Raw genomic sequence first — 25,247 nt, forward strand, 5'->3', positions numbered from 1 at the left:
ATTGGATCGGGGGAGTCATAAACACATTAGGTTGTGCGGCAAGTACAGACTGGACAGAAATACTCGCACGCTCTATGTGAGACAGAAACCGCACAGTGCTGGGATGCAGAGCTGGCCGAGCCACCTCAAAACAGAGCAGGTAGGTGCGTGGAGTCTTGCCAAGCAGGACGGAGATCTCAGGTGGCAGCCAGAAGGCTCTCTCCCATCCTATTCCCTACACACCTGACGGATACACTGGCACATTATACCCATTTGAGAGACGAGGTTACTACACAAGGGGTGGATGGAGGATTCAAGATGAATAAAATAGAGAATCCGTGGACACCAACGATCGGGGACGAGATACAGCCAGGATTGACATGGAAGAACTTCAGGGCAGGGTGAGGAAGGTAGGGTGCACGAGCGCCTCGAGGCGGGAAGAGTTTCAGTAGACTGGAGTCTCAGCACAAGTCCCCCACTGTGAGGCAATTGTCGCCAACACAACCTCGGTGGCATTGACAGGGTCAGGGATACAAAGGGGCGGTCCCTACATGCTCATATAGTCAGTGCCCGGTATGTCAGTCCAGAACATGGCTTGTAGAGAGGGCCATGCCATGCTGCGTTATGTCCTGGGAGACGGAGGGATCTAGAAGCCATGCCATGCAGTAACAAAGGGACTGGAGACGTTTAGCTTCAGAAAGAAGAATGGACAGGAGGCGGGACAGAAGCACTGTCATGGGGAACAAGAGCTCAACCACCGTGTTTCTCTCCAGAAGCCAGAACCAGATTCAGAATGCAGTTACGACGACGCGGATGGCAAGGAGCACGGAGCCCTGGAGACTGGCCGTCTCAGGAGGTAGTGAGCTGCTCGGCACCAAAGGTGTTCAAGTAGAGGCCGAGTGCCCAGGTGTCAGGGTTGAAGGGGAGAGCATTCCTGCTAGGTGACGGGAAGGCAGACAAAATGGTCCCCAAGTTTAAGTTTCTAGGATTTGCATCTGGGCAAACTCACCACCCCGGGCAAGGGATTTAAAATCCTTCTCACTGACTGCTCCATAACCACAGGTGGGAGGAACCTTCTCGAAGGGACAGAAGTGACGAGCGCAGCGCAGGGAGGGAGCAGGATGTGGGGGTGCCCACCAGAAAGCCAGGCCAGCTTCTGGCCACTACTACTGCATGCTCGTCTGCTCTCTCCAGAGTCTTGGGCTGAATCAACCCCGGCTGCTTTCTGTCCTGGAAGAGGGCTTTTCCGGAAAACTCATCTATCCAGATGGTGATTTTCTCTAGAGAAATCTGAGTGACAGGGTTCTAACCCCCAGATTAGAGAATGGAGGAGAGGTGTTGCTAAGGAACAGCTCCTTTTAAAAAGGCAACAGGACAGACAGACAGACGGATGGCAGGCCTTCAGACCACACCACACCCACCTGGGCAGGTCACCGGGTGAGGCCCTGAAGGCCCACCTGAGACCAGGATTGGAGAAACTATCCTGATAACTGGAACAAACACTGTGAGCCTCGTTTTTCTGGAAAATCACTTCTGGTTGTGCCTCGAGATGAGGGGGAGGGAGAGGACAGTGGTGCACAGCGAGAGAGCAGGGTCTGGTCCTGACTGCATATTCAGCGTGGGGTTGACTGAAGTGAACAGATCACACTCCTCTCATCAGAGGCACTGGGACGGTAGCAAACAGCCTTTTTTTAAAAAAAAGTTTTACACGGAAAATGACTGTCTAGTTCTGATATGTGACAGGCTGGCTTGAGAGGGGACAGGTTCTCTGAAGCACTGGTTCTCAACCAGAAGCAATCTTGTCCTCCGGGGGACAAGTGGCTATGTCTGCAGACAGTTTGCTTGTCACAACGGGGAAGGGGCTGCTGCTGGCACCCAGTGAGTAGAGGCCAGAAATACTGCTGAACTTCCTGTGATGCCCAAGACAGTCTGCATGACAAGGAATTTTCCAGCTTGAACGAGGTTCGAAACCCTGCTCAGAAGCCACTGAGCCGCAGCTGATCTGAAAGCCTTGCTTGGCTCACAACCTCGCAGCGCAAGCAGGCAGGGTGCGAGGATGTCACCAGGATCTGTTTCACAGGGCCTGTCATCTGGCACAGAGAATCGAGCAAGCTTGAGGAACACAAGATAAAAACTCAAGCCCTATCATTCTAGAGCTCTTGATTTTCTGTGAAAGCCGGAATACACTTTCTCGTTCACTGGTTCCTGAACCGACCCTTCTGTGAAGTCAGAAGTGTTTTCATGCCACTCTGTCACCTTTTCCATGGGGTAGAGTGTCCTGGGAGGACGAGAGAGTAGACCCATGCTTCTGAGCCCCGATTACGACCCGAGAGCTGATGATACTGTGATGTAGACCTGGATATCTCGTTTTTCGCAGCTGATGGAACCGAGTGGCCACGTGTCTTGAATAAGCCCCAGGCTCATTTCCTAGCCTAGGACTTTGACTCCAAACCGGTCTTCCAAAGTCTCTCCACGAAAGCTCCAGTTTTCAAGCTGGGCTCTTTGGTGAGGGGATTACCAGGCAGGGGGCGGGGGTGGGAGCTGACTGTGTGGAGGTCGAGGTCCCGATGCTGATATAACCGGGGTTCCCCTTCTCCATTCTGCCCTGTGGACTTCCACGGTTTTTATAGTGGGTTGAGTGACGGTCCTCAGAAAGATACGTCTGAGTCCTTGGGCCTGTGAATGTGAACTTCCTTGGAAAAAGGGTCTTTGCAGATGTAATTAAGTTAAGGATCTTCAGATGAGATCATCCTAGATGACCCCCATGGGCCCATCAATCTACGTGTCCTTATAACAGACACATAGAGAAGAGAGAGAGAAGCTACAGCTCACAAAGCCAGGGACTGGAGTCATGTGGTCACAAACCAACGTATGCCTGGATCTGCCAGAAACCGGAAGAGCAAGGAAAGACTCTCCGCTGGATGTTCTGGAGGGAGCACAGCTCTTCTGACAGCTTGATTTCAGATTCTTGCCTCCAGAACCACGAGAGAATAGATTTCTGTTGTTCTGAGTCACTAAGTCTGTTGTGATACCGTTACAGCAGTCCCAGGAAACCAATGGAATTTTCTTTTAAAAAAGGAGAACTGGCCCGGCACAGTGGCTCATACCTGTAATCCCAGCACGGTGGGAGGCCAAGGCAGGAGGACCACTTGATCCCAGGAGTTCAAGACCAGCCTGGGCAACATAGTGAGACCCTGTCTCTACACAAAATAAAAATTTGCCTGGGGTGGTTGTGTACAACTATAGTCCCAGCTACTTGGGAAGCTGAAGCAGGAGAATAATTTGAGCCCAGGAATTCAAGGTTACAGTGAGCTATAATCATGCCAATGCACCAGTCTGGGTGACACAGTGAGATTCTGTCATATAAAATAAAAAAATAAAATAAAATAAAATAAACCTATTGAAAAATTTGAAAACCACTACACCTATTGGGCCATCTCCCCGAGAACTTCACTTTACTTAAGTCCAGAGCAGGGACACAGAAAACAATTATCAAATGAAGGTTGAGTAAGTCATTATTTGAGGTTGGGTTGGGCCAACTCTCCTTCTAAATATGAGATTCAAAATCAAGACAAAAAAAAAAACCAGTGGTTATGCTTATTGGGCTTGGAATTTCTCTTTTCTTTCCAAAGTCCTCGGTTTTGCACCATCCAAACCCTCGAGGCCTATTAACTCGCTGAAAAGCTACTGGAATCTGTGAGGAAAAGCCGGAGGTACAAGCATTGCCTTTGACATCCAGGCGTCTCACACAAAGCGAGTCACAGGTCAGAACCAGCTGGCACCACTAATTGTACCCTTGGTGCCAGATGACAAAAGACAGGCCCCTGGCTGAGAGAGCCCCCTAGGTTCTAGTGCAAGTTCTTCGGTAAAGGAGCAAGAGCTTGTCACGCCCGGGCCCCCTAATCACAACTAAGACACGTGCGGGGTGACGTGCCTGCCAGGAACAGCCCCGCGAAGGCTGCCGCAGCGGCCTGTGATCACAAACTCTCCCAGTCACAGAGCACATGGGAGTCTTCAGATGTGACTCAGCTCCTCTCTCCACGGTGGGGACGCCGAGAGCCCGAGAGACGAAGTGACGTGTCCCCAGGTCTCACAACTGAGGAATTGGGGCCACAGGAGAGGCCACCGCCCGCCCCGGGAACTGCCGCCTACACCACCGGGCCAGTGGCGTACATCGGGAAGAGCGCTCAGGGCCACCGGTCACTTGTAAAACCTAGTGCTAGAGGACAATTATTCTGATATGGGCGACACTTAGCTTCAAATGACTCTGTTTCTGACATGTCTTTTTTTCTCTGATATATATTCTTTAAAGGGCTAAAATGGGAGTGACTACAGCTCCCAGGTCCTCTGTTCCTAAATCCACATTGCTCAGCCCAGCACGCAGAGCCCTCCAGTGTCCTCTGAATGCCTCCCATCTTTCTTGGTCGCAGCCAAAGCGGGGGATGGCGTGTTCTCTGGATGCTTCCCCTGCAGACTGTGGCCTCTCCATGCTCGGGGCCACCCTGCCCTGTCCTCACGTTCCCAGGCAGGCACAGCCCTGGCACAGAGGCAGAGCCCAGCTTCCAGGAAGGAGCACCAGGGCTCAGCTGTCCCTCTCTCTTCCACCTGTGTCTGTAAGCTCCCTGCTCCTCGACGTCCAGCTGCCCCAGGACAGTGTTGCTGACGTCCCCACAAAGTTCGTCTCCCACCCCCGCAACGCCTCTGGTCAGGGGACAGCCCTGCGCCTTTCACTGGCTGCTCTAACCAAACTCACAGAAGAGGGTGCAAAGTAGCTGTGCCCTTGCCCCCGGCTTGCTTTTTTCCCTCTGACATTGCTGTTTGTCATGTTCTGTGTTCCTTGTGCCCCATACATACCGCTGGTTTAAATGACTGATTCATATAATTGTGGAGAAATTCACACAACATAAAATTTACCATCTTAACCAATTTTAAGTATACAGTTCACTGTATCTAAAAAACATCTAAAAGACAGATTTTTTAAATGATGAAAATTTCAAATATAAAAGTAGAGCGAACAGCCTAGAATAATGAGGTCGAGACACATGACCAGCTGAAGCCATCACCAACTCACGGTCAGTCCTGTTCCGTCCGTCTATGCCCCCACCCTCTCCTCCCACCCCTGTGTTATTTAAAGCAAATCCCAGATATCATTTCATCGGTAACTATTTCAGGACCTGTCTTTAAAAGATAAAAAGAAAACCACAATGCTATTATCACACCCCCAACATTTAACAGTAATTGTAGAAGGCTGTTTAATGTTCAAAGCCCCTTTGTATGCCTGAACTCCTTTATCCTCCAAACAGTGCGAGGTGCTATCCAAACCCATTTTGCAGACCAGGAAACTGAGATCTGCTCAGAGAGGGTGAGTGATTTCTTAGGGCCACTGATGTTGAGACTTAGGCTTTCTGAATCAGAGGCTCCTGATTTCTTTCTACTCCGCCTTCGCCTCTTTTGGGGGATGGATGACTTGCCTGGAGCAGCCGGTTCTGAATGAGGCTGATGCCAACGCAACAGTAGAGAATCGTCACTGTGCTCGACCTCCCTGAATTCTAATTCAGACGGTCTCCCGGCTTGGCTTCTTTAAAAATTTTTACCTTATTTTCTTATATATAAAACTATAAACGTTATTGCAGTAAGTCAATGGTAACTATTTTCCATTTTATTTTTAGTCTTTTGCGGGGAGAGGCACGAAAAGAACCGGGAAAGCAGATTTATGTTTCCTGGGTGGGTTCTCAGCCACAGCTCTTGGGGAGGGCTTTCCCCAGTGATTCACTGGGTGACTCATTCATAATTTTCCCCAGCAGAGCTCACGTCAGGGATGGGAGCCTTTAGATGAGAAAGAAAGGCGAGAGCAAAGGAAGACTCACTGCTGAAGGCTGCCTCCTCCCCTGGTAGGCCTGGCTCCCCTTCTGGGTTCTCTCTGTCCCTGTGGCCCTGGTGACCTGTTGACGTGGGTGGATTCTGACAGAGCTGGAACCGAGAGTCAGAACAGGACTGGATCACAAGAGCCAGATTTGTGTCACCTGGAATGACACCTCTCTTGTACAGTGAATGCAAAAACTGCCTTCCTTCTCTACTTGCTACGACACGGGTCCTGCAGAAGCGCAGCACTACAGTAAGGATGGCAGGGCAAGGCCTTTGACTGAGAACCACCGAGTCTCAGCCCCTGCGCACAGAGTATTTTATTTAATTCTCGTGACTCCTATCACGCTGCACTGAAACTATTTGCTTATACATCTGGATTGGTCTGTTTAGACCCAGGTTCCTGAACCTTGTCACTATTGACGTGACAAGGTGAGTGATTTTTGGCATGAGGGGCTGTCCTGTGCATTGTAGGACGTTTAGCAGCATCCCGGGTGTCTGCTTATCAGATACTGGTAGCACCCTCTATCTCTAGTTGTGACAACCAAAAATGTCTCCAGCTATTACCAAATGTCCCCTGGGGGTAACAATGCTTGTCACTGAGAACTCTTGAATTGCAGCATGGACTTACTGGGGACAAGAACCTGTCTTATTTCTCTACTGCCCAGCACAGTGGCTGGCACAGAGTAGGAATCCCTAACGATGTGTGCATCACCGTGATCACCCTGTGAAACAGGTCTGTGACCCAGTGTGTGACAGATGGAGGAACTGAGGCTCAGAGAGGTTCTGCATGTCCTAGGTCACAAAGCCATGAGTGACAGAGCAAGGACTCCACGGGCTGCACCGTTTCTAAGCACCGTGTGAGTGGTGAGAGCTCGTGGGAAGCTCCAAAGAGGAGTTTCACTTGGGATCCTTCTGCTTTCTAGCTCTGGCCACCAAAGGAATGAGGCTGTTAACACCCTTGGAACAGAGCGTTGCAAGTGCCTGCAGCCGTTAACTAACGGGGCTGCTTGGAGGCCTGCTTTAGTGCGGGGCCTCCGTGCCGTCTCCAAGTGGCGAGAGTCTTGCAGCTCTACCAAGTGTGAGAAGAGCAGGATTAATTTTTAAAAAATTTCTCTGGTAACTTAAACTAGAGAATAAATGATGAACGCTAATGGTTTGAACCGGGTTTGCAGCATGAGGTGGCCAGAGGGAGGCTCAGTGCCCCAGTGCAGTTGGGCTATGAATGAATTTAGTTAGAGTCGAAGTGCTGTCTTAATTAGGTTTGGATTCCGCTTTCCTTTTCTGAAGAGGAAAGTAGAACAGAGTAAACCATCTGATTCATATTTGCAAGTGGGAGTAAGGTGGGGGTAGGGGGAGGGACTCACGTGGTTTGCAATCTGAGACCTAATTCGCTGAGCAGAAAAGTCTAATTTCTAACTCTATCACTGCTAAGTTTTCCTTCAAAAGCATGCTAATTATGAAGAACGCAAATAGCTTCATGCAGCCCAATCATGCCCACACCATCTGATTTCGCTTGGCCGTGTCGTTCGGAGGTAGCCTGGGCCAAGTGTGGGTGTGGTCTGGATGTTTGTGTGTTCCCCCCACCCCCAATTTATACACGTTGAAATCCTGACCCCCAGGGTGATGGCATTAAGAGGTGGGACCACTGGGAGGTGATTAGGTCATGGGGTGGAGCTCTCATCAATGGGATCTGTGCCCCTATAAAAGAGGCCCAGAGAGCTCCCTCACCCCTTCTCCCATGTGAGGACACGGCAAGAAGATGACCATCTATGAACCAGACAGTGGGCCTTCATCAGATGCCGAATCTGTAGGTGCCTTCATCTTCGACTTCCCTGCCTCCAGAACTGTGAGAAACACATTTCTGTTGTTTGTATCTCACCCAGTTTATGGCATTTTGTTACAGGAGCCCAAACGGACTGAGACAGGTGTCATTCCTTCCAGATGGTCTAGTGGCTACAAGGGAAACCAAAAGTAGTAGTCTGTGCTGATGCTCCTGGCTCTGGAAATCCAGTCCCCAAAGCAGGTCTACCTGCACTCAGGTGATGCTTAATGAGTCTTAGTCAGTGACCCAGTTGATGACACTTGACACCAGGTTAATGCTTTGACCACATCATGCCTGCACTTCTCCCGAAGGGGAGTGTGTGGTAAGTCCATTAGTTTATGTTAGGAGAGAAAAAGAGAAGCCAAAGAGACATGGTTCCAGTGCAGTATCTCAATGTTATTCCCTCATTCGGCTTCCCCGTGCTGAAAGAGTACTCTCACTTCTCCCTCAGGGAGGCAGGACATGTGGCCTGGGACCTGAGGGCTGAAGTGAGGAGGGGACGGCATCCCAGGCTGGGGAAACCATCTGGGAAGCAGAGGGAGGAGGGAAGCAGATTTGGCCCCACTGGGTCATCCATCTCCCTTCTTAATGCAAAGCTAGAGCAGGCAGTCTCATGCCCCTGCATGGTATATAGGACTCTGGGCCCCCATGGCCTACAGAATGGGGGAGTCATGGTGGCCTGACCAAGTGGGACACAGCATGGGCACGATGGCATGCAGCAACATACCCCCTGGGTGCCATCAAGCACAACTCGTCCTCAACATTTTCCTAATGCTGCTCCTGCCTGCTCCGCCACCCCTCTCCCAGTGTTCACATACAAGGTGTGAACAAGCAAACTCCCAGACACACCCTAGGACTGCGCCCAAATTCTCACCTGGCTCCTCTGTAGTCTGTCTTTTCAAGCTTTTGATGTCACTGAAGAATAGGGAGCTTCCTAATCCACGGGGAAGTTGTACTATTGAGTGATGGTGGTATAATTTGGATATCCGTCCCCTTCAAATCCCATGTTGAAATTGGGTCCCCAGTGTTGGAGGTGGGGCCTAGTGGGAGGTGTCTGGGTCATGCGCACAGATCCCTCATGAATGGCTTGGTGCCCTCCCCAGGGTACTGGGTGAGTTCTTGCTCTGTTAGTGCATGGGACAGCTGGTTGTTAAAAACAGCCCGGCCGGCACCTCCTCTCCATCCTCACTTCCCTCCTCCCGCCACGCAACGCTGCTCCCCTTCGCCTTCCACCGTGAGTGGAGGCTTCCTGAGGCCCTCACCAGATGCAGATGCTGGTGCTGTGCTTCTCGAACAGGCTGCAGAACTGTGAGCTAAATAGACCTCTTTTAAAAAATAAATTTATAAACCTCTTTTCTTTATAAACCCAGCCTCAGGTATTCCTTTATAGCAACCCACGACTAAGACAGATGGTATCCAAAGGAACCGGGACAGAGGCCCCTCTGAAAACACAGCCACAAGAAGGCCTCGCCAGTGCCAGCCACAGAGAGGGTAGCAATGATGATACTGGTGACGACGGCCAATGACAGGACACCTGGCAGGTGCCTGGTCCTGGCTAAGCACAATGCATGCATCGTCTCATCTGATCCTCGTCCCAACTCTCTAAGGCAGGCACTATTCAGGGATAAGGAAACTGAGGATTAGAGAAGTCAAGCAATCTGTCCAGAGCTACAAAAGTAGAATAAATAGAAGAATATGGATTTGAACCCGCCAGTAAGATGCATCTCTATTTCTCCCAAGGCACCAGATGTCTCCAAAGTGCATTCAAGTTTTGCATCTCTCAGAGCCTGTTTTTTCCTTTAATAAGAACTGTAATTGCTGCTATTTATTGAGCACTTATGATATTCCAGGCCCTTTGGATGCACATTGTCATCTCGCTGCATGAAAATGCCAGAGATAGGGTAATTATTTTGTCCAGTTTTGAGGTGAGGGTTCTGAGGCCTAGAGCAGGTAACTGGTGAAGCCAGGATTCAAACCTGTGCTCACAGGGTCGTTTCACTGTCCCCTGAAGAGCTGGAGGACGACACACGGGCGCGTGGCCTCGCTACAAACTCCCCTCTGCAATGTGGACTTGGGCTGGACTTTTCCCTCCCTCTTCTTCCAAGAGGCTGTTCAGGATCTTGTCTCCCAGAAAGTCCGTCCTCCACCGAGGACGAGTGCACACCAGGGACTCCCGCAGGAAGGTCGCGGCTGACAGGTCCCTGATCTTCCTCCAGCGGTTTCACCTCCGTGGCTGTCGCCCACAAGAAAGCTTGGTACTTGCAACTAAGGAAAGTTTCCCGAGAGCTTCCTGGCTTCGGAGCCGCTTCCCTTACTGCTTTCCTAACAGGCTGGGGAAATCCTCGCCTTCTTGTGGAAAGCTTCCGTATTTTAAACTTTCCAGTCATGGGCTCGACAGAACTGGCGCGTAACTTTTTATCCACTTTAACGCAGAAACAATAGGGGAATTGTGAATGTTTTAATATTAGATTGTGGTGACGGTTGTACAACTCTGTAAATTATGCACATAAAATGAGTGAATTTTATCGTATATAAATTATCCTCACTAACATTGTTTTAAAAAAAAGAAACATGGTTTTCTAAAAAGAGCTATGAAGGGGTTTGAGCACATGGCTATTCCTTAATTACTGCAGGCAACAGGGGCCACACGGGAAAGCCTGGCCACCTACTCACGACAACGCGGCTGAATTCTTTAGCCCAGTCTCTTTTTCTCCTTGCGGAAAACCTGGAATAAGATTCCAATTTGTCTCCATTTGTCCCAACTAATTCTTTTTAATTTTTTTATTTTTAATTTTTATGGATACATAATAGTTGTACATACTTACGGGATATATGTGATACTTTTATATAAGCATACACCGTGTAATGATCAAATCTGAGTAAATGGGATATCAACTTTTTTAGCTCCCACATATGAATAGGAACATGTCATAGCTGACTTTCTGTGCCTGGCTTATTTCATTTAATATAATGTCCTTCAGCTCCATCCATGTTCCCGCAAATGACAGGACTTCATTCTTTTTTATAGCTGAAGAATATTCCATTGTGTGTTTGTATGTGTATACATATGCGCGCGTGCGAGCGCACACACACATACGCACACACACACACACACACAATTTTCTTTATCCATTCATCAGCTGATGGACGGTTAGGCTGATTCCATATCTTGGCTACTGTGAATAGTGCCTAAGTGTAAGACTTGAAACTATGAAACTACTAGAAGAAAACACTGGGAAAATGCCTCAGGACATTGGTCTGGGCAAAGATTTCTTGAGTAAAAACTCAAAAGCACAGGTAGGCAAAACAAAAGTTAATCAACGGAGTTTCATCAAGCTAAAGAGCTCCTGCAAAGCAAAGGAACCACCAACAGGGCGAAGAGACGACCCACAGAATGGGAGAAAATACTTGCAAACTATTCATCCAACAAGGCCTTGGTAACAAGAATACATAAGGAACTAAAACAATAGCAAAACAACCCAAGTAAAAAATGGACAAAAGTTCTGAATAAAGATTTCCCAGCTAACTCTTAAGATCTGGTGAAGGTTCAGCAGGGAAAGGAGGGGGAGGATGCGAGTGACCCCAAAGCAGAGTTTAGCATCAGGTGGCTCCGTTGTGGGGCTCACCCACTGGGGTCGTTCACTAAAGCCTCAGCAGGGCCCTTTTAGGAGACGGTCTGTCTCCAATGCTGGGCTCATGGCCTGAACAGCTGCAAAGTCAGCCTGCTGGAGACGTTAACTTGTCTTTAGTCACCAGTAAGCTCAGTAACATATCCCTAAATCTCATTCATCCCATCTGTAAAATGGGAATGACTTTGGTATCTACTTCCTAGGGCTGCTCTAAGGATTACATCAATGGAAAAAGCAAAAGAGCAATGCACGGCTTGATATTTTTTTAAAAAATTTCATCACACTACCTAAAGGAAGCAACCGTAGGTGGAGCAGCCTCACCTTGCATGTGGCAGTGAGTTTAACTGATTTCATTCAGTCTGCACAGTAACCCTTTGTAATGGTTCTTACTGTTCCCATTTTATGGACATGGAAAAAGAGGCTCCCAGAGGTTAAGGCATTTGTGCAGTTTGGCTAACAGGTAGCAGAGCTGGGACTTGCAGCCAGGCCTGTCTGACTTTGAAGTTGTCATTCCACCATGCCATGACACCAGGGACTCCACCCACATTTCCAGGGTTTGGACTGAAATGGGTTTAACTGGATATCTGTGCACAAGAGTCCCAACCAGCATCTGTCACGTTAACAAAACACCCATTTCTTTTGAGGTCCACCTCTCAGCTGCCATGGTCACATCCTCAAAATTGGCTCCAATAAACATCACAGCACATCTGGTTCCAAAATGGTTAAATTCCCTCTAGTCTGGAGCTTAGAACTTATACAAGCAGAACCTGAGCTGGCCTTAAGGGGCTATTTTTAGTTACCCATTTTGGTTGTTCTTTTTGGGCGATCTAATAGCAGAGGCTGAGCTATTTTCTGTCCCAAGGTTTTTCTTCTCACCAACTCCCATCTTGAGAAATGCTGAGGTTCCAAAGACTGGCCCAATATAGAACCACAACTTCTGACTTACGGAAAAGGACTGGAGGGAGGCAGCAGGCTCTGATCCAGGAGCCATCCCAGGCCTGTCCCGTGGTGGGAGAGAGGCTGGATGGGATCCAACGGCTTCCGGGCACACCGACTTCCAGGGAAAGCCTTAATGAGCATCCGGCAGAGGGACCACAACGATAACCCCAGCGGCCATGCTCCAAGCGGCAGGCAGGACACAGAAGCAGAAACCTGGGAGAGAGCCCGGCACGTCAGATACTGCCTCTGGGCTCCTGCTCTGGATCTCACCACCCTCAAAGTAACTGCCCAACAGCTTGCCGGTGTCTAAAAGTCCACAGTTAGAAATTCATTCCTTGGGCCAACTGGTCTCCTGCTGCCAAGTGCTTCACTTTCCAAGTCTCCTGCGGTGCTGCCAACAGAGCTGCTTTCTCCAGGACACAAGTTTGACCACACCAACACTGTCCTCAAAACTCATTAGTGATTCTTCATTGCCTTCTGGACGCAATGCATGCTTCCTCAGTGGTCCACATGGCACTCCTGCCTGTGTGTGGAGTCCCCTGCATGTCACGCTCCAGACCACTGTGCCCTTGCTTTTCTCAGAAACACTCACCTGACTTGGACTCAGGCCTGCCTGCTCCCTAAGCTATCCCCACAAGCTTCAGATGGAACACAAATGTCACCTCTTCCATAAAGCTGCCCCTACCCACCCCATGAGCTCTCAGGATGTTCTTCCTTTCAGCATAATAAATGCTCAACCCCAGTTTGCTGCATTCAGTTAAGGCATCTGCCTGCAGTTAAAATGGGCGAATTTGCCTAGAAAGGGAAACACTCCTAGGTCATCGGAACTTCTGTGCCAAAGAGCTCCATGGGCGCTTCCCTGAGTGCAGAACTTGACTGTGGAGGGAGGACCTAGGGTTGGATGCAGAAGAAGGGCATAGAGGTCACTGGAGGTCTCTGAGAAGGGCCCAGAGCTCTCTGTCTCTCTGCCTGCCTGGATGAGAGCAGTTTGTTCTCTGATATTTGGTGTTTGCTGTGTTTCTGTTGAAATTGGAATCAAGGTGCTCATAGTTTGATGCAAGGGATTGGCATGGGAACTGATCCTTCTGGAACAGACTGTGCCCTGGTATGGTGGGAGGTGAGAGTTTCTAACTTACTGCACCTGTCTGATGCAGTCAAGGTAGTATCCTTACATCTCATTTATAGATGAAGAACCTGAGATCCTGAGGCTATGTGATTTGCCCAAGATGCTACAACTTGGAAGTGGGGAAAATGGGACCAGAACCTAGGTCTCCTGATGCCAGGTGCAGCATCTGCCCACCCACCCTAAGTCTGACCGCATGGCATAAAGGCCTGCGTGGCTGACCACTGGGTCAGGCTTTCCATAATGCACTGGTATGTGCCAAGTGGTACCAGGTACAGGGGGACTGGGCTTCCACTCCCTTCTTGGGAGGGCTGGACGTTAGAGAAATTCAACCTAAGTTACAGGGCTGACACAAGTGACATTCAGGATAACTGAATTAAAAAAAAATCCCACATGGAAAGGAAAAGGACTACTCAGGAATCCCTCTGATTTCCAGGCCTCGGACTGGACGTAGCCCCTGGGCTGACGTAAGCTGGTGCCATCTCCTCTTTGCTGCGTCTGAGGAGGCTGTCACTTTCTGACAAATGGACAGCATGTGTGCAGTCCTCTGGTCACACAGAGGCCTCAGAAGCAGCTGAACAGGGAAGTTCCTGGGAACATAAGAAGGATTCATGCCCACAGTCCCCTTCAAATAGTCTATTAAGAGCTAACCTTTATCGAGTGCTTACTCAGTGATAAGGGCTTTTATCTTAAGATAATAAGCAAAAAGTTAATATAAGGTTATTTTCATCCACATCTTAATAGGTGGAGAAGTTGATATCAGAGAGGTTAAGTCGCTTAACCAGGGTCACACAGCAACTAGCGGTGGAGACAGGACGTGAAGCCAGGAAAGGCTGCCTCCAAAACTTCCAAAACCAGCTCATTTAATCACCATGCCACACAGGCAGCAAGCACTGGGCATTGCATCTCCTTCATAAGCAGCACAAGGCCTGGATGCCCGTAAGTGCTTAGAGATTATTTAATGAATGATCGAATGAGCCCATGTACGCGCACCCACAGTACACAGTACCTCTGGGGAATCTCAAAGGGTTAGGCTCGCTGCTTCTTACCTGGCACTCCCAGGGCACCGGTAGCCCAGGGATCCCCAAATGCATTCAGTCGCCCCTTCCTCCTTCCTGAGCTGATGCTCTTCCCATGCCCAGATGGAGCTGGGAGAGCCCGTCAGTGCCTGGGAGCCCTGCCTATCTGCTCACAGAGCCCTTGGGTTTTCTCTGCTCTTCACCTCTGGCTGCTTGTTTCAGCAGAAGGGATGCCCTTTTCCCGGAAGACCCAGGCGGGAAAAGGCAAGCTTGCTGCCCCACGTGAGCAGAGCACAGGAAAGGGTCAGGCAGACAGGGCCCTTTCTTTTCTCTGTAGTCTGCGATGGAACGCCAATGACAAGCCCTGAGCCACTGTACAGAGGACAAGTGAGGAAAAGGACCCTTTGAGAAGGCTTTCAAGAGACCAGGGCACAGGGCGGTTGTCCTTGCTGCAAGGCAGAAGCCCCTCTTGGCCACGTGACTGGGCTCTGGGGAGCTACAGGGGCTGCACACGCTGTACCCGACTCCTCAGAAACGCCAGGGAAACCCAACCGCTGTGGAACAGTGGCCTTGGGGACTCTGATTCTTGGCCTTGCTTTCTCCTCTGTTGGTGGGGTGAGGGAGACGAGCTGCGGCTCCACCCGTCCCACCTAGCCCAGGACACGCTACCCTTTCTTCCCCGGTGGGGCCAGGAAACGTAAGCAGTCCACCTCGCCCACATTCCCAGGGCCACGACTTAGTTCTGGCTGCAGTGGAAGGACCCACCCTGCCATCTTTCCCCTGGCCTTGGCCTCCGCTTTGCTGCATGGTTTTCCAGTATGGAAACACACCTCCCTACTACAATGACAGGTGATAAACAGGCATTATATTATCAAAAATATACAACACCCTCAGAGGCACCTCAAGATTCTGGAGAGAACCAGTGTCAGAGACTGCCTGGATAATTACAGGTGACAAAGGCTTCCTTTAGTGGCAAAAACCTAAGATTCTACTTCTACTATTTTTCACAGTGACCCTTTCACTTAGGACACCAACGGGTGTCTCCCCAGCCCCCAAAGGGAAGTTTGCCTTTTCACACCCCCGATCACACTTCAAAGCAGGGTGATCTCAGAGAGACCCCTCGAAACACAGGGAACCCCTCACGCTCAAAGGCAGGGTCTCTCTTGCTCTCTGGTGCCTGGTGTCGAGCTGCTAGGGGTTCACTCTCTCATTCATTCTTTCTGCAAGAAATTGTATCATCTTAAATCTTCCTGGAACAGAATGGGATTTAAGTTGTGCATGGGTTTGCCTTCCTAGTTAGTGCAGGCATTTGAAAGGCTTGGAGTTGGGTAATGGCTCTAGTCTTCCTCCCAGTTGAATTCCCCCAGTGTTCAGGGTTTGCTCTTCCTCCTATTTTGACAAGGCCTCCGGGAGCGCCCTGGGCAGCACGCAGAGGCATGAGGGAGTGGAACCCCAGGGAGAGCCAGGGGTGAGAGTTTGGGGGCCGTCCATCCATGGCCCTCTGGACAGCGCTAGGTGCGTGGCCACCATGGACTTGCCCAAATAGACCCTGTCCCGCCTCACCCAGAGCTCTGACATGACCGTGTAGCTAAGGCCTTGCGGCCCCCAAAGGGTTGGAGCCCCTCATGCCAAGTGCGTGTGTACACACGGGAACAAACCCGTGGGGTGTCTGATGAGGCCTGTAGACCCCTCCTTCTCATCAACATTTCAGGCCAGCGCACCGCTCAACTTCCAGCTTTCCTGAGGGCCAGGAGCCTCTTGCAGCTCCATCCCCATCAAGATGGCTGGCAGAGGCGGGCACACCTGCACCTGTCTCTCAGAGTCCTCCCAACAGCCTACAGCTCCACCAGCCCTTGGTGGAGAGATCTCACAGCTAATCCCTGTAAGAAGACCCTGTAAGAAGCGATTCAATGAACAAACCCCTGGGAAGTCTCAGTCTCGCAGGAGTCTCAGAGGGGCAGCTACTAATGAATGAACCAGGAGTTTGACTCAAATGCCAGTGGAGGGGACACCTCTTCTGCTGTGCTCCTCTTCCTCTTTGATCCTGGGATGGAGCCAGCCCAGCCCTCCCCTTCATCCACGTCTACGTCACTTTCTGTCCACTCTCAGCCTGATGTCTGCGGTCCTGCAGCACTGGGAGGGCTCAGTAGGGGGCATGAGCTGGTCAAGCTCCAAATACTCCCAGACCCAAGTAAGGAGGGGGAACCCAGAAGAACAAGCATCATTTATTAGGCACCAAGGCGTACGAGACCCAGCGTAAAGGCAGAGAAGAGATATTTATTAATTTACAAACACTAACTCAACATGTCTCTGGTACGTTGCTAGGTACTGCAGATACCAAAACATATGAGACCAATGCTTGCAGAAGTTTAGATCCAAATGCAGCCTCGCGCTGCATAATGACGTGTTAGTCAATGATGGGCCGCGTCTATGACAGTGTTCCCATAAAATTATGACGGAGCTGAGAAATTTCTACTGCTTACTGATAGAAATTTTTGATGATCCTGACCCTGTGTAGGCCTAGGTTAATGTGTGTGTTTGTGTCTTGGTTTTTACCAAAAATGTTTAAAAAGTAAAAGTAAAATGAAAAATTTTATAGAATAAGGATATAAAGAAAATATTTTGTACAGCTGTGCTATAGGTTTATGTTTTAAGCTAAGCGTTATTAAAAATTAAAGTTTATAAAGTGAAAAAGTTACAGTAAACTAAGGGTAATTTATTATTGAAGAAAAATACTCTAAGTAAATCGAGTGCAGCCGAAGTGCCCAGTGTTTATAAAGTCTGCGGCAGCGCACGGCGACGTCCTGGGCCCTCGCGTCCACTCGCCACCCGCTCGCCGACCCGTGGAGCAATTTCCACCCCTGCGCGCTCCATTCACGGCAAGTGCCCTATACAGATGTGCCATTTTTAGTCCTTTATGCTGTATTTTTACTGCACCTTTTCTACGTTGAGGTGTGTTTAGACACACAGATGCTCACCACGTGTCACAGTTGCCCACAGCATTCAGCACAGTGACATGCTGTGCAGGTCTGTGGCCCAGGAGCAGCAGGCTACGCCTAGGTGCCGTCTGGGTCTGTGCAGACACGTTCTACGATGCTTGCACGATGACGAAATCACCCAACGATGCATTTCTTAAGAGGCATCCCGCCATTAAGCGACGCGTGACTGTCCAGCATGTGCACAGGCGGCCCCGTGCTGTGCCAGAGCTCGGGCAGACAGTGCCGGTGTGACGTGGCCACAGGCCTGCTACGCTGATGGTGGCCTCGGTGGAGAGGCCCCTGTGTCTGTACGTCCCTACCAATCTCGGTTGCGGTTTCTAGAGTGAGGGAAGCTGGCTACTTGGCTTTCTGTGGGACAAGGCACCCTGGGCTCCTCGTGCGCCATCTGGTCAGGGGCACAGAGCTCGCGGCGGGCCCGTTGCCAGCCGCTGCTGACAGGATGGGTAATGAGCGAAGGGACAAGCTTCCCTGCGGGCCAGGCCCTGTCAAGCCCTGGGGAGAAGCGCCGGACAGGGCTGGCGGTGGCTGGGGGGAGGGTGACCCCTCTGAGTACACGCACACGCTGCCAGGAAAGTGACACGTGCCCAGGCTGGAAAGGGCCGTGGGAAGCGCCGAATCCAGCCCCCTGCCTCCGGGCAGAGGGAAGGCCAGGCCGGCGCAGCCTCAGGCTCCCACCTGCTGCCTGGGAACGGCAGACAGCGCTGCCCTTGTCAGCAACACACTCCAGTCCCTTGGCTTCAGCCCTTCCCTTCTGACAGGACGCAGCCCCTGAAAGGGAGCCGGGCCACTCGTAAGGGGGGCTGGAGCAGCAGGGGCGCAGCTCCCTGTCCCAGACTTCCAGCTACTTCCCTGCCCATGGATAAAACATGCCAAAACGCTGACAGAGTGGGCCGGGCAGTGCGCCCCAAATATTTCTGCTCAAATCCTAACCCCAGTACCTGTGAGTGTGACCGTATTTGGAAATAGGGCCATTAAAGAGGAAATTAAAGATCTCAAGATGAGATCATTCTGGATTTAGGATAGGCCCTAAATCCAACGACCGGTGTCCTCATGAGACGAGTGAGAGGGAGACGCAGACGCAGAGAAAGTCCAAGTGGCGATGAAGGCAGAGACTGAAGTGACGTGTCTGTACCTAAGCCAAGGACACCAAGGTCTGGCAGCAACGACCAGCAGTCAGGAGAGCAGCAAGGAACAGCTTCTCCCTCACACCCTCCAGGAGGAATCCACCCTGCTCGCACCTTGAGTCCACACTTCTGGCCTCCAGAACTACGAGAGAAGAGTTTGGATGTTTTAAGCCACCCCGGTGGTCGGACCTTGTCACAGCAGCCCCGGGGAACCGTACGACCGAGGGTATCAGCAGCCAAGCGGGGATGTGGGTGACGCGGACTTGGCATAACCGCCTCCCAGACAGCACGTGTCCCTGCGCGGATGGAACGACGGGCCTCTTTCACCCGCTCTCCTCTCCATGGGCTGCCCACGGGGCCACCCAGTGGGGTGTGGCCACACCCGAGGGGCACCCAGTATCCTGTTTTCAAGGTCTGGTGGCCACGCCCCTTAGAGGGAACGGGCTTAGCGGGTGGGGTGAGGGGTTGAGCTCAGCCTTTTGGTTGATTTTAACTCAAAGAATATCAGGGGAAAAACTTAATAAATGAACCCCATTTATTCTTCAGCTCTGTGTACAGGGTTAGAGCTCACAGACCTCCTACCCCCGAATAGCAGAAAGGGCGCTGGACTTCGCTCTCAGGCCTTGATCTCAGTTTCCCAGTCTGAACACCACCACCAGGTCCGCTACATGGATCGGATGGGGGGTGTGTGTGTGTGTGTGTGTGTGTGTGCGCGCGCGTGCGCGCGCACGCATGTTCACACTTCCTGTAGGACCCCAGCCTGGCATTCAAAAGATGGCTGCATCTAATCAATGGTGATGACGGGGCTAAGTCCAAATTCAGCGTGACCCCCTACCAGCTGTGTGACTCTGGGCAAGTCACATCCCCTCTCTGCATCTTAGCTTCCTCATCTACACATCCGGGGATAATACTGTGCATCAGAGTTATAACAAAAAGGAGAGAACAAATGCCATGAGCCTTAAACGCTGCCTGGCACGGAGCTGGGCTTTGCTTAATGTTAGGCATGATTTGTGATCGTTATCAGAGCTGGGTCTGAAATCAAGTTCTGTTAGTGTCCTGCCGTCACCTACTGCAAAGCCCCCTCCCTTCTGCAAATAAGCGTCCTTATCTGTCCACTGAAGGACAGGATGGTTCTGACAACCCACGCCACGGCCTCTGACACACAGGGATTCTTTCTGGGGATGGCTCAGGAGGGTCTGTGAGAACTCGCACCGAGAAGCAGCAGACACCCCCACTGACATCTGCATACTGCTCCCGCCTTTTTCACTAGAGCCAGCCAGGCTCAGGAGACAGGGCTGCAGGGGGCTGGGTTCTCCTCCTCAGGCAGTGCCTGAGGAAATCCGTCTCTCCGGACCCCGCGCCACTGATAGACTGATCTTATGGTCTCCTTCTGCACTTCTGGGAAGATAGGCATGTCAGTCCTTGGGACCTGCTCAGTGCTCTGACTGAAAACCCACTGCATTTTATCTTCTCCAAGGACTGCATGTGACGCTTGGTGCCACCTGCCAACGTTCTTAGTTCTAACCGTTATCGTCAGGAAAAAGCAAGCAGCTTAAAAGTAGTAAGAAAACAAATGCAACCACCTCTCTCCAGAGCTGGCTTTTCCCGGGATCCCTGTGCTGCGTGAGATGATGTGCTGCTGGCTGCAGGGGGGAGGGGGCGTGGGGTCCACCCTCCCCTCCGCAGCCTGGCCCTGGACCAGCCTTCTCCTCTGCAGTCCAGGCGGCAGTCAGGCCCCAGCACCCTTGGCTTGCAGCGACAGCAAGCTGAGGACAGGCTCACGTGCCTGCCAGGTTTCCCGGGACAGGCGCAGCAGAGCAGCAGAGAAGGGCAACTGCCAGGCATGGGCTGCCTTCTGGAAGGGCACCGGCAGGGAGACTTTGAGAGGTTTGGGAAGGTATTTTCTGGCTGGAAGTGAGGGAGAGGGAGAGGGAGAAAGTGGCATGAGGTTTAGTCCATCCATTTCAAAACAATCAACTGGGTGACACAATAAAGAAAGCTGAAAGCCAAATACTTCCAGGTACAAAAATGGAAGGGCTGAGCTTATTTTCTCCATGTAACTCTGGATGCTGGCGTTTATCGTGAGGATTGTGACATCCAGTTGCTCCTACATGCCCAAGCCAGGCTGCTGCATCAGAGGACAATGACAAGATGGGTGCTTTCTCTCACCAACGGGCGGGAGTGGTGAAGGTCTGCACAGACCCTCTCTGGATATGAGGAGAGTGACTGCAAACAGCTTGAAAGGGAAACTACAGGGAACACGGACGGCTTTGGAGAGCAGGAAGCCCAGAGAAATAAACACTCTTACTAACGCCACACGGGAGGAAAAAGTAAGATGAGTCTCTAGCTTAAAAGGGAAGTCTTAGGTCAACTTAGAATTTCTGGTGACAAATGATGGAAGAAGTGACTTGTTTTTAAGGATAGATACGGAAGAGTGGTGGGGACCTCTAAGCAAAGGGCTGGCTCTGCTGAGCCCTGTAACCAGAAGGGACTAAGGTTACAAAAGATAAAGATCTCAGAAAGATATTTTTGGAGCAGGAAGAAGCAGCAGCAAAGGATGAGCCTTCAATTTAGAGCAGATGGTTCAGCCAGAAATTGTATTCACTTATCTATAATTTTGTGTGTTCTCTTTTTCCTTCAAGGAAAATACTCTTCAACCCCCAAAGGCTGAACAAATGTGATTATGAAGGAACCAGAACCCAGAAATAAAGGGGGAAAACAAGACATCTTCAAATGACTTCCGGTCCCCGTGCATGCCTGGGTATTGGATACAGACAAAATTGCAGAGGCACAGAGACCGCACGGGAAAAATATGGAAAAACAAAGAAATAGCACAAGACTGGCACTAGGCAACTGTCCAGTTTTTAAGGATTAATGGGCGGATTCTGGCAATGACGTCAGCAAAATTACAGAGTGAAGTTAACCAACGGTTCGTGGATCCTAAAGAAAAAGAAATCGCAATGAACATGAGTGCAAATGGATGCGCTGAGAACAAACTGAATCTGACCAAGCTCTCTTCCTGTTTTCGTGAGGTCATTAGATTGAATAAACTAGGGGACAGCTGGCAGACAGCGAATCTCATCTGACAACAGCTTTCCTGACAACCTTGATTCAAGATGGCCCGATGCCGACCAAGGAAGGGCCACATGCAGACACTCATCGAGTGGCAGGTACAGCAAGCAGAAGAGGCCACCTGTGGCCCAGTCCTTGCCTTGTCTGCCACGGCAGAAGACCTATCTGTCAAACGGGGACAGTGTGAGGTGGAGTGCAGAGTCGAGACTGCAGAGGTCACCAACAGGCTGTGACAATGAAGTGGAATACATAATGTGAAAATGAAGAAAGTTCTGCATTTAGAGAACAAAAGAAACTACACAAGTACAGAATAGGGAGCTTTGACGTAAGAGGAGGTTCAGTTAAAGACCTGGAATCTTTTTTGCCTGACTAACAGTTCAGTTGGCACCACAGCTGTTCAAGCACACACACAAGCAAAGATTATTTATAGACGCATACAGGGAAAACAGCATTACTTGCAGTAACTCGTTTAATCTTCAGAACAGCTCCGCAAGGTAGACACAAAAATATCCCCATTTTAATACGAGATGATCTGGAGCATCTCATAGTGCCAGAAGGTAAAAAATTGCTCAAAAAAGAAAACTGATGAGGTATGTCAAAGCGATGCAGGAGCAAACTGAAAGAGCCCCCAGCGGCCCAAGCTGGAATACTTTGAGCAGCAAATAAAGTAGTACTGGACTCAAAACCAGAATATAAAATAAATCCCCACGAGTCCACACTGACAGCAATTGACAATTGAACTAATGAACAGATGCGGCAGGGGGTGGGGGGACAGACATGTAATTCTTCCACGCAGAAGAATTTCAAATGATTTATGTAAATGCTCCAGTCTCGGGGAGGGGGACCCACGCCACTCTCTGTGCGGTTCCTCCCAAAGAGCACAGCAGGGAAGCGTGGAGGAGAGAGCGACTGCGCAGTGAAGAAACCTGGCAACCGCCGCCTCAGCCAGCTGACCAAGGGCAGCGTCCACAGAGATAGGTCATGTCAACTGGACGTGCCCTTGATACGATGGGATGAAGATTGCACCATGTCCTTCCTCTGTCCTTCCTCCCCCAAATCCATAACCCCCTCTAAACATGAGAAAAATATCAGAAAACCACAATGGAGGGAACTTCCACAAAATACCTGACCGGTGCTCCTCACAGCTGTCAGGGCCATTGAAACCAGGGAAAGCCTAAGGAATTGTCACGGCCAAGGGAGCCTAAGCAGACACGATGCCTGAATGTGATGTGACGTCCTCGATGGGATCCAGAGACAGAAAAAATGATTATTGTTTTATTATTATTAGCTAAAAACTAAGGACATCTGAATAAAGTGTGTACTTTAGATAATGTATCAGTATTGGTTCATTAATTGTGACACATGCACCAGATTAATATAAAATGTTAATAGTGGAAGACATTGGGTGTGGGGTCGACAGCAACTCTCTGCACTATCTTCACAACTTTTCTATAAACCTAAATCTGTTGTCAAGTAAAAAGTGTATTGTAAAAGGGGCTTTAAGGGGCCCCCTTTGGAACTGCAGCCCTGCCAGTGACACTTTGATTGATGTCTGTCTTCCTGTCCATCAGATCATAACCCCGGGAGCGGGAGGACTGTGCCAGTCTTGTTCATTATCACATCCCACCTCCTGGCACATAGTAGGTACTTAATGAACACTTGTGAATAAATGACAAGAAAGAAGGAGGGGGCAGAAGATACATCTTAAAACATCTGAAGGGCTGCTGTTGGATAAGAGAGCTAAGTCCAGTTTATTCTGGATAGTTCTAGAGTGGTGCTAATGGAAGTATAATGTTGAGTCAATATGTAATTTAAATTTTTCTGGTAGCTACATTATAAGATTAAAAGAAACAGGTAAAATTTATTCTAATGATATATTTTGTTTAACTTGATGCATCCAAAATATTATCCTTTCGTCAAGAAAAAATATAAAACGTATCAATATAAATATAAAATACATTTATATATATGTATAAATTTATTAGTAAGATATTCTATTTTTTTCATATTAAGTCTTCGAAGTCCAGTGTGTATTTCACACTTGTAGGACTGGCCACATTTCAAATGCTCAACAGCTACAGGCGCAGTGGCTGCCGTATGGGACAGCACAGGTCCAGAGGGCAACACCAGAATTTGGAGATTACATGGGACCAGGCCCCACACAGGAATGCATTTCAGCACTGAACCCTGTGTGTGTGGCTGGAGGTATCCACGCTGAGGCTGGGTGACTACCTGCTGGAAACCCCTGAGAAATAACTCTTTCACTGGCCTGCCATTTGAACTGGATAACACTGAAGTTCCATCCAATTCTTACATGGTTCTGAGTCTAGGATTTACGCTCTGGAAGTCTGATGCCATGATAACGGACATTTGTACGATGCTTTACAGAATTCAAAAGGCTACAGCACACGCAGTCTCTCTTCTGGTGCCTCCAGGTAGGAATCACTATACTGTTAGTCCCGAGGTGAGGACACAGAGGCTCAGAGTGGAGAGAGAGTCTCTATCTGTCCCAAGGTGGAGGAGAGGGACACAGGCACCCAGCTAGGTGCAGGCGCTCTGTCCAAGGAAAATTCTCTCAAAGGCCCCAGACCAATCACACAAGCTCTGCACACACTCGGCAGCTCGGGTCGAGGAGGGGTTGAGGCTATAGCAGTGACCCAGGGCAGGGGCAGTGTGCGTGCACTGCTTTCACTCTGAACATGAGGACCGTGGAGCACAGGAGCTAGGAAACTGGAATTTGCTTTACTCGCAGCTTTAAAGTCGCACCCTTGTGAGGTCATCACCAACTGCTCCCCAGAACATCCGCCCAAAATAGCACTGACATCTGGACATTAAAAAAAAAAAAAAAAAAAGGACTCATCGCTGTGAAATTACAAAGAACATCTGACCCTCATCATACAGCACTTTTGTTTCTGTCCAACTTAAACGAACAGGGGAGGAAGGAAACCATCAGTGGAAAATGTACGTGTCTCCCCAGAACAGCCGATCTGCTGGTTTCACGGCTGTTCTCCTTCCCTTTCTGATCTCTCAGAGACAAGCACAAACCCAGAACACACGGGAATGCCACTTGTCTGTGCAGTTCAAGATGGGGTCGGAAAACAAGATCTCAGTACTCCAATGTCCCTCTTTGATTCCTACTCCAAGTTGAAGCTCCTGGTCCTAGCACACTCTCCCTTTCTCACCAAGCTTGGCTCCCAGCTACTTCTGCCTATTCAAAAACATTCAATTCCACTTTCAAACCTGACTATTTGGTTCCACTGAGCAAATCCCTATGTGCACTGCTGACTCCTGACATCCACAGGATGAAATCTGAATGCCCCCAGCAACTCCTACTCTGCCTTCTTGTGCAGTCCAGGTTATGGACACCCTGTCCAAAAGCTGTCTCCTGAGAGTGACACACCCACTAGCCTCTGTGCCTTTGCATATGCTGTTCCCTCTCCTGAAATCCCTTCTATCCACCTCTTGTCCTGGTAAATCACACCTGTATTTCTAGTTCCAGCCCAAATGTTGCCACTCCCATGAAACCTTCCGCACTGAGGTCCCTGAGCATAATGTATTTCTAGTTCTGATTATCTGCACCTTTATCATAGTAAAAGAAACGCACAAGATAACTGCAGGTGGTAATGAATCCTACAAAGAAATCACAACAGGGGTATGTGAACGAGTGACACGGGTC

General features: G+C 49.9%; 1 protein-coding gene across 1 annotated transcript in view; it reads right to left on the bottom strand.

The window, feature by feature from the left end:
- The window catches only part of SLCO3A1 (solute carrier organic anion transporter family, member 3A1), a 335,490-nt gene that overhangs the window by 93,770 nt on the left and 216,473 nt on the right, over positions 1-25,247 (bottom strand). The window lies entirely within an intron of this gene.

The sequence above is a fragment of the Propithecus coquereli genome, unplaced genomic scaffold (genome assembly GCF_000956105.1).
Source record: "Propithecus coquereli isolate 6110/MARCELLA unplaced genomic scaffold, Pcoq_1.0 Scaffold20, whole genome shotgun sequence".
Taxonomy (NCBI): domain Eukaryota; kingdom Metazoa; phylum Chordata; class Mammalia; order Primates; family Indriidae; genus Propithecus; species Propithecus coquereli.